The sequence below is a fragment of the Pinus tabuliformis genome, chromosome 6, assembly GCF_031772625.1.
Source record: "Pinus tabuliformis cultivar Carrire ecotype Pingquan chromosome 6, CPIR1, whole genome shotgun sequence".
Lineage (NCBI taxonomy): Eukaryota > Viridiplantae > Streptophyta > Pinopsida > Pinales > Pinaceae > Pinus > Pinus tabuliformis.
In genome coordinates, this window is record NC_142292.1 from 1,356,052,509 (window position 1) to 1,356,062,127 (window position 9,619).

Consider the following 9,619-nt stretch of genomic DNA (forward strand, 5'->3'; position numbering starts at 1 on the left):
GGAAGGAATGTGAAGTTAAACACTTCTTCCAAGGGTGAGTTTCAACAAAAATTCACTACTTCTAGTATAGATTGGTCCTCTAATCCAACAAGAGAAGAGACCAAGGGGTTAGTAAAGGACCCCTGCATTATTGTACATATGGAAAAAATAAACACTTGTGAAAAGGCTATAATCAAACAACATAATGGCACAAGGTTTTATAATGTGTAGGAAACAATAACAATGAATGATGTGGCTTAGAACATGCAAAAAAATTATGTTTCATTAGACAATATGAAAATTTACTTTCAAGCTCTAAGAATTGAAATGGAAGGTACCATATTTAACCAACTTTATTTTGATTCAACTAGGTTCTAATTTCATCTATGTTAGCCTGAAGGTCACAGGGAAGTGTGATTTGTAGAAGAGAATCCATGAGAAGTCATGGTTGGTTCAACTATCCACAGGAACCAAAGGGCAAGTGACATACAGTGGAATTGTGCCTAGTGATGGTAAGGATCACCTACATGCTAGTTGATCTCAACTTTTTACCACTGGGATTGTATGATGTACTAGCCATCATAAACTAATTAGCTTCCCATAAAACCAAAATCAACTACTACAACAAGTCACTGGAATGTTTTAGTGACAAGAGAGAGAGTGACACTATAAGGAATAAGGAATCATATCACTGTTAGGAAAATATTAATGTTGCAAGTGAAAAGATGCAACAGGAAGGGTTGTTCCTTGTATGTGGTCTAGGTGGCCATCGAATTAAGAAAAAAAAAGGATATAATGGAAGAGTACCCTATGTTAAGGAAATTTATTTTTGTGTTGCCAGAGGAAATACCAGGATTACCACCCAAAAGAGAAATCAATTTTTCCACCAAATTATTACCAATATCAATACCAGTATCAAAGTCCCCATATGTATGAATACACTAGTGTTAAGGAGCTAAAACTATAACTGAAAGAAATGCTAGAAAAAGGTTATATCAGACCCAATATGTCACACTTGGGAGCCCTAGTTCTATTTTTGAAGATGAAGGATGGCATGATGTGGTCGTGCATTGATTACTGATATCTAAATAAATCAATAGTGAAGAATAAGTACCTACTATGTAGAATTCATAACGTGTTTGATTAATTGAGAGGGGAAATAGTATTCTCAAAAATAGATTTAAGGTTTGGTTACCATCAAGTTCGAATTAAGGATAATACATCGACAAGACAACCTTCAGAACCAGATATGGATACTATGAGTTTGTGGTGGTGCCATTTGGGCTCACAAATGCTCCAACCACATTTAAGTGTCTAATGAACAATGTCCTTAATCCATATTTGGATAATTTTGTATTGGTATTTGTAGATTACTTCCTAGTCTACCAAAAAACTAGAGAAGAGCATGAATATTAGTTGAAATAGATATTGCAATCAAGTGATCCTCGCTGTTAGGGTCCTATAATAATAGGATTAATAATTTTGAATTGGCTATGGTTAGTTTTGTAATATTGTACATACTTTTCTTTCTGCAAAATGTTTTCCCATATTAAAGTTAAAAAATGTAAAGAGGGTATGTCCTAAAAGAATAATCAAATGACAAAAAAAAAAAAAAAGTAAAAAAAAAATAAATAAAAAAATATATGAACCCCACAAAAAGAGATAAAAATAGATCATGAAAGTGTGCAAATTCAAATGCCACTCCTTTTACTTTACTTTGCAAAATAAGATTATGTGCAGCTTGTCAAAAATGCCACAATCCATGATGATCAAATAGTTTAATCTTGACTCATTCATGGTTTAAATTTCATGTTGATAGATAGAGAATAAAAATCTAGCCAAACTACTTAATCTTGGTAGATCAGTAGTTAGGTAGAGAATAAAATGAGCTCATCAGTTTAATCTGAGCCATTGGAAGTTATAAGGTTAGAATTAGATAGTTTTCTTATCAAAAGAAAAAGAAATAAAGGGTTAGCAAGCTCAAATGCACCCAATGAATGAAGAGAAAATGCTAGGGTAAATAAAGGGTAGGTAGAAGAAGTTTTGCAAGTGCACAAGGTTGCTAAGTCAAAAGCACATTCATCATGCTTAATCCTATGTTTCATGTGCAGGAGGAATTGTGAAAGAGAAAGGATATTCACTAAAGCTTATTTACTAATTTCCCTCATTATCCCTTCATTACTTGTAAAAACCCTTTCCCCCTCATTTTAACCTTTTTCCCCTAGTTTCACACATTTTCCTATATATTACTCTTCAAAAATCATCCCCCCTTCCTAAAACCCCTTTCCCTAGTGTGAAACACATTTCCATCACAAATAATACTTTCCCCTTATTAATTTCCCTTTTCCCCTTAAAAACCCACAAAAAACCCTTTATCCTAAGTTTTTCCTAAAGTCCCGCTTTATAAATCCCCCATGTTATAATTTCCTGACACCCTTTTTTAACCCACCAAGCCTTGGTGTATAGTTAAAAACCCTGCAATATAACACATGGTCACCACCTTTGTTAACCCACTGCTTATATGAAAAACCCATCATTACCTATTAATTAATTACAATTCATTGTAATTAAACCCCGAGCCCCTCCCACCACATTCCAACTCCGTCCATGCAACTTCACCGCACGATATCCCTCCAATCTCCCACCTCCATATCCAACGGCACACATCAATATCACGCTGATTCATCATCCGATAGTTAACGGCCCAAGAGCACGCGAGATTCGCGGTTTTGGCCAGGCACTGTTCTGCTATGTGGCGGCACCAGGTTATATCGCGTTCTTGCGAAAAATAACGCCCTCCATCCAAAAGCGGTGCGATATGGACGAAAATCACCCTCCCCCCTAAACCAAAACTGCACACTATTCATTCGCCAATTCTCATGCCAAAATGTAATCGTTATTGGTTAAAAGGTCGAAAATGCCCCAATTTCTTTTCGCTTATTTTCACTGAAAACCTCTGCTAAACCAACTCTGACATCCTGAACCTCTGTGCGACCATTTTTACTGATTTTTCCACCCGAAGACGCTACAGACACGCAATTGAAGCAACAAATTGACAAATTGAAGCCTCATAAGCCTTTGCTGCCACCACAGAACCCGTCTACGCATCAAACCATCAAATTTCCAGGTATTCTTGATAGAAGCATAACGACCCTGTGAATTTAAATTATACACAATAATTATCCGAAGTTAATTAATTCAATTAATTAAAAAACCTTCCTAAACTGAAAAAAAAATAAATATAATTAAATTAAATTAAATTAAAAATTAAAAAATAAAATAAAAAAAAATAAATTAATTAATTAATTAAAAAAAAAATAAAAATAAATAAAAATAATAAATAAATAAAAATAAATAAATAATAAATAAATAAATAAATAAAATAAAATAAAAATAAATAAAAATTTAAATTAAATTAAAAAAAAAAAATTATATATATATATGTATGTATATGTATCCCACTATGCACCTAAACCCTTTTTACAGGCTGTTATTACCCTCCCCATTGTTCCAGAGCTTCTAAACCTTACTCCTGAAACCACAGAAAGAGTAATTCAATTCAATATACCAAATTATGGCTTCCCAAACCTCTCTGGATGTAAGACCTCTGCAAACCCCACACCCGATATTGACCACCTCCCTTTAGCCGATAGAGACTTTCAAATTAAAGATACTGCTTCCCCTGCCCACTTACTGAAACTCCACTACTAGAGTAAAGACAAGTTTTTGAACCAGAATGATGACATTCACCTATGGGAGTCCAATTTGCCCAAGTACTTGTTCCCACAGGTACACCTATTCCCAGAAATCATCCACTTCTGCCAAGCTTGCTATGTTCCCAGTCAAAGAGCCATAATCTCCCTGAACAAAAATTTTGTTCGCCATTATTGCAGAATCAATTAATCAAATGTTGCAAATCCAACCAAGCCCAAATGAGACCCCACTTTCCATTGAAGGTTTACTTGAACTCTACACAAAGCTAGACCTTCCCAAGAAGGCTCATATTTTTCAAACTTTCATCATAGAGGAGTCTCATACTCCTACAAATAGTCCTCCATATGCTGCCACCATTTTCTCTGACAGAGGCAGACAAATTATTACCATGCTCTCTTGCATTCTAGGGTACACCACAAATGAACATGTGGATGAGGTTGTCATTGCTTTCCTTTCTATCTTTTTCCCAGGCAAGCCTCCTGCTACAGTTTACAATTTTGCTTAGTTCATAGTAGACAGAATCCATGAACAGTTAATCAGATTACCAAATGGCAGAGTCTTCAAATATTCATTAGTGTTATTTCATATGTTCTTGTATTTTCAGTCAGACAAATTTCCATTCAACATCCAAAAGTTAGCCATCAAAGGCAATCCAAGATCTGTCATCTTTTGGACACCATTGATCCAAAGATATTCCACTATTTTTGGTTATAAGGAATTCATTGATTCATTTGTTCATCCTCTTATAAACATGCTAACCAGGAGCTATCAACCCAGGATAAGTGAGTAAATTAAGAGAGTTTTACAGTTGGCTAAGAACAATAGAGTGGGGGGTTGGTATCTATACCAGGACCATGAAGAAATCAGAATATATGGATGCCAACTTACTCCCTACAAACTTCCCAAATACCTCCCCATGAGGATATTTGCATTAGAGTATTTTAGACAAATCATAAACTCTTATGAAGTTAATTTCCTGTCAACTAGGAAGAAGATTTAGTTTAAAATGAAAAACCAATTGGGCCCTTTTATTTGTAATAATAGGGAAGCTGGACCAGAGGTAGACAAAATCTTACAGCAGATGAACTTCAAAATTTGTTTTATGTGGAAGTATGACCCTAATGGAGTCATAAATAAACTAAGGCTCAAATTCAAATTGAGTCCTTTCATACATTATCCCAGGCCAGACATTGAGAAATATGCCAACCAGTCAGAATGCTTGGAAAACACTTTGATAGATGTGGAGAGTACTTTAATTGATGTGGAAAAGCATATTGATACTAGTTCCTTTCTGCATGTTCCATAACTACAAGAACAGATGACTATTACTCCCATCCTATAGACTCCAGCCAATGAGGACAAAAATGTGAAAAGAACCAGGGAAGAAGGCTCTAGCTCAGGGATGGACACCACAAATAACCAATTTGAGATCAAGTACAAGAAGAGGCCCAAACTTAATCCTATAACTGAACAAGAAGACACCATTGATACAATGGAAATCATTGACACTAACACAATGGTTGGAAGGAGTAAAGGCCCAGCAGTTTCAGAGGAAACTCACCAGCCTTCTACTTCAAACACTCAACTTATTGAGAAATAACTCAGCATTGAAGTCTCTTCATCCAGCAAGCCTGTGGATAAAGAGAAAGATATTAAAGAGAAGTACAAGGAAATTAAGTTGAGAAATGAGGCATTGAAGGCTGAGACTTATGCCCAGTACTTCAAATAAGCACCTGCAAATCAAAATAGATTAATGTCAGCCTTTGACATTAAGATTGGGAAGATGCAAACGACATTCATGCAACCTATAGTGTAGCATCCCAAATCATCAGCAGACTACAAGAATGAAAAGTTCGAAGTATTGGCTAGGGATGTTCACCCTATTGACCAGATCAAATTCCATAAGCAGGCAGGTGAGATGATTTACTCCACCATGAAAAATAAAGCAATGACTATGCACAAACTCCAAATCTCACTAGATAATATCACAACACAGTATAAGCTAGAAAAGGCATCCTCATAAGCCAAGGATAATAGAATCAAGTCACTTTAAGACTTGGTGATTGAGCTTGGATATAATCCCAATGATGTAAAAGCTAAAGATAAACTAATAAAGAAGAAGAATGAGGATATTGTTGCTTTAAAGAAGCAACTGAAGCTGCCTCATTCAGAGCATCCACAAACCAAGGAGGTCCTTGAGAGCCAAACCTAGTAGGAGGAGATGATGGATCTCATTCTCCAATTAAATTATCAATTGAAAGAAATGGAAAAGGAGTTGGACAGCTTAATACAGCTGAAACAGGCCAGCCTTGAGACAGCCACTACCACTCCCATTCCCACAGTGACTACAACAGTTCCATCAACCTTGGCATCTTCATTTGTCCCCACAGCTCCACTGGCTACAACAATTCCAGTCGTAACAACGTCTACATCAGCAACATGTTCAACAATAGCAGCAGCTCAACCAAGTGATGAGGCAAGAAAACTGGTCAAAGAAATGGAGTACATGTCCATTTAGACCAAGGAGATAAATAAACTAAAAGAACAAATAATAAGTCTGGAGGATGAGAAGAAACTGGCACAAATTATGCACAAGAACGAAGTACATAAATCAAACAAGTTAACTGAAAGAATGAAAAATTTGGAAAATGAGTTAACATTGAAGGAGCCAGTTTCCCAAGCTAAAGAACAACTATGGGCCAATATCATTGACTCTGTCAATGATATTTGGCCATCTATACAAGTCATCTTTGAACAAAATGATTTAGTCAAAGAGGCTACTAAAGAAATTCAACGAGTTAAGGCTAAACTTGGAGACATGCCAAAAGAAGCCACCAAAATAATCCAATTCCTTAACTCCAAAAATAAATATGAATTGCAAGAACTAGACATAGCTGATAGGACTAGCACCATACTAGAGGTGAAGAAAGTGCTCACCAAGAGGAACTTAATGATGAATCTTGTGGACAAATGCCAAACAATGGAACTGGCTATAGACAGTTTCATGGTTAAGTTTGATGCTTTGAGGCAGAAAGTCATGCCAAATCCCTTGGTGATAAATGACAGATTGATGCCACATGAAAACTGCAATAGGAAAATCAGAGAAGTGGCAAGAGATCAAGTTAATAACTCTTCTATGAAAGGGATGCCTACAGGAAAGGTTCTGTACCAAACTTTTGAGAACCTATTTTACCTCCAGCATGAGGTAAAACACCTTTTTGTGAACAGGCCCACCTTTGCAAAGTACACAGAAGCAAATGAAATCTACAGAAAAATGTTAAATATAAAATTACTAGATGCAAACACTTGGGAGAAATTAAATGACTTACTCTAATATGAAAAGTAAAAGTGAAAACAATGCAGTAAAAGAAAAGCAGAAGGCCAGCTCAGATGAAAGAGTATCAATTAAAAGGGCAAAGTAAAAAGAATAGTCAACATGGAAGACCAACAGCAAAGGAGAATAAAAAGCAAAAGATCATTGAATAAGACAGCACAGCCTAATAAACAAGGACAGATTGCAGCAGTTGAATATTTGTCTCTATCTTCTTTCATGGAGATATTTATTTTTCCTAGATTAATTCCCAAGACAGTTTGGGAGATTTTGTAAACTATTTTTGTATAAATACTTCATAATTCGAAGTATAGGGTGTGGATTGATAGACATTTCTATAGTTGTACTGATTTGTAACCTAAGGGTTCATTGTACCACTTTTTCAAGTCAGAAGACTGGACTGAGTAATAAAGAGATAGCATTATAGGATTCATGTGTTGAGCCACTTCAATGAAGTATTTTCTTTGTCAATTTTTTATTTTCTAAAGTGTTTCACAAACTTGCATGTTATCTAAATTGAATGAAATAACTGGAAATTTATTACAGAATTTGTTTAAGTACACTCTGTCTTGAATAGTTAATCATTTTGATGTTTTATTCTAATATCCATATTAGGGAACCCTTCATTGCTCCCTAGTTTCGATTGACCCCTACCATTTCCTTCATTATCTAGTTTGAGGAACCCTTAATTACTCCCTGACCCCAATTGAAAACCACTTCACCATCCAGCCTTAAGATCTGAATTTACTCAGCTACCTTGCCCTGTAAAAACTATCTTTAGAACTTGATCCAATCCTGTTTTCTTGACATTTGACTCCATAGCCCAATGGTAAAAGACATCCCTCTATCCATCTAAGTCAGTGATCCCACCACCAAATCAAAATCAAAACCCAATCAAAGCTAAAATAACTAGCCTAAAATAAATTAACTAAACAAAGTTAAATCATAAAGAGAGAGCCCTCTGTAAGCATTAGGAAGGCTAGATCCTAATCTCCAAAGTAGGTATGTGGTTACCTCTATCATTTCTTTCACAACAACATCAAAGAAATTTTGGAGTGATAACATATTGACAACCATACTAGGGATGAGAACATTTTATTCAGAAAGATTATACAAAGACCAGATCTAATTTATGATGGTGGACAGTGATCAGACACACAAACGTTAAAATCATCCACTTGGCAACTCCAGCTCCAAATTAATTTCACAATCAAGACTCCACTAGAGGAATGAACCAGAAAGAACAATATGGGAAGATCAGGCTTCTAACTTGGATTGTTATCCAAGACATCATGTTCTTTCCCATCAAGAAGGTTTTTCAATGTATATTGTATTTTAGAGAATATCTTAGATTAATTTTTTCATTAATTTTCTTTGAAGATTGGAAATATATATTCTCCTTATCCATTTGAACATCTTTTTCTAAATCTTATGATGATCATTTTCCAATTGAGAAGCCTCAAGCAATCAAGACTAATCTTACAATCCCTATACTTATTCCTGTACCTTGTAAAGTTCCTGATAGATATAAGACCCTCATGTTACCTCCTATACTCCATGATTTTCCTAATAACTATTACAAATATCTCCCCAATTTTGATGGAGAGAATGGTATTATTGCCCAAAAACATATTCAAGGTTTTGAGAATTATCTAGACCTATTTGATATTAATGAAGACGATGTTATTATCAGGCCTTTTGCTCTTTCTTTGCAAAGTAAAGTAAAGAGTTGGTTCAAGAACCTGCCTATTGCAAGCATCTCAAATTTCCAACAGTTTTTCAAATTTTTCCTTGATAGATGGATAATCAAAGTCAATCTTTTTCAGATCATAGAATAATATAATCAGTTGAAATGACAACCAAATGAAGCAATACAACAATTTTCTGATAGTTTTAATCAAGTTTATTATTCAATGCCAACAAATATAAGACCTCCTCATGATTCATCTCTTTTGCATTATCCAAAAGCATTTGATCTAGAAATAGAATTTTAGCTAAGAGAAAGAAACCCAGCAACTCTTGAAAAGATGCAGAACATTGTAGTAGATGTAGAAGTTCATCTACTGATTAAAAAGCAAAAGTTGAAAGCAGAAGCAGAGAAGAACAACATTGCAGAGGTAAAACTTAACATTTTGGTAAGAAAAATAGAGGAAATGATACAAAAGATCACCATGCAAGATAATTTTTTGTGCAAGATCACCATAGCCTATTTCTTTCAGAAAAAGAACAGGTTGATATCCATGAACAAATTCCTGCTAATTCCAACTACCATGGATCAGAAAATGGATTTATAGATCAATATGTGGAAGAGGAATCTACTGATATAATGTGTATGTTTTATGACATTCCTTATTTTAATGATTTTCCTAAGTATGATCAGTATGATGATGATTATGTTCTCCAATTTCAAGCTAACTTAACATAGCAATCAAAAGCTAGTTTGGGAAATAAGGAGATTCAGTTTCACCGGCTTGAAAACAATGTCAGCGTATTCATATCAGCTATGAAAGTGAGGAAGAAAGTGCAGAAAAATTGGAAATAAGTGAAGGTTCTTTGCCTCTTTGTTTTGCTTCATTTCAGTTCATCAGAGAAAAA

General features: G+C 35.0%; 1 pseudogene; it reads right to left on the minus strand.

The window, feature by feature from the left end:
* The window catches only part of LOC149263664 (preprotein translocase subunit SCY2, chloroplastic-like), a 101,896-nt pseudogene that overhangs the window by 18,694 nt on the left and 73,583 nt on the right, over window positions 1-9,619 (minus strand).